Below are 719 nucleotides of genomic sequence, written 5' to 3'. Positions count from 1 at the left end.
TATATTAGTCGTACACTGAATTCGTTGTCCTGCCTAATCAACATCACTAATTCAGCCACGAGTGTACTTTGTTGCAAGCACTCGGACCACGTACCTGAAGCAGAGATTTGCATCCTTAAAGGCAAATACTTCGAGGAAAAGAATTATATTATATAGCTGATGTTTAATGCTGTCTTAAGATAAGGGCACACTGGGCAATTTGCTCGTGGACCTCACAAATCTAGGGTCTCGATTTTAATCTATGTAAGTTGCCGCTTGTTGTCAATAAATGAATATAATAGGCTCCTGTGCATTGATTTGTTATCTTGGATCAGGATAACAGGTCGTTCTGTAGTTGTCATGTGGAAAATGACCCTGGACTTTCAGAGTACATTTGCAATTCAAAAGTGTCTTCACCACTCCATTGGAGCACAGACAAGTGAACAAACCAGTGGACTTCTTTGCTACCTCCCCTATAACCAGTGAGGTAGTTACGATGGAATACATCAACATTAGCGAAGAAGATGTACTACTAGCTATACATGAAGTGGACACAAACTCAACTGCTGGCCCTGATGGTTTCCCAGCAATCCTCCTTAAATCGTGTAAGCATGCCCTGGCAAAACCCCTCCAGATCCTCTTCCAGAGCTTTCTCGCAAACGGAAGACTGCCAAGCAAGCTGAAGGAGGGAATAATATGCTCAATCCATAAAGGGGGAAGCAGAGCAGATGCCAAAAACT

The 719-nt window shown here is 42.7% G+C and overlaps 1 protein-coding gene across 1 annotated transcript in view; it reads right to left on the bottom strand.

The window, feature by feature from the left end:
* Positions 1–719, bottom strand: part of LOC106869737 (transcription factor ETV6) — a 48,325-nt gene that overhangs the window by 26,182 nt on the left and 21,424 nt on the right. The window lies entirely within an intron of this gene.

This window comes from Octopus bimaculoides, chromosome 7 (genome assembly GCF_001194135.2).
Source record: "Octopus bimaculoides isolate UCB-OBI-ISO-001 chromosome 7, ASM119413v2, whole genome shotgun sequence".
NCBI lineage: Eukaryota > Metazoa > Mollusca > Cephalopoda > Octopoda > Octopodidae > Octopus > Octopus bimaculoides.
This window is presented reverse-complemented; position numbering and strand designations above follow the sequence as displayed.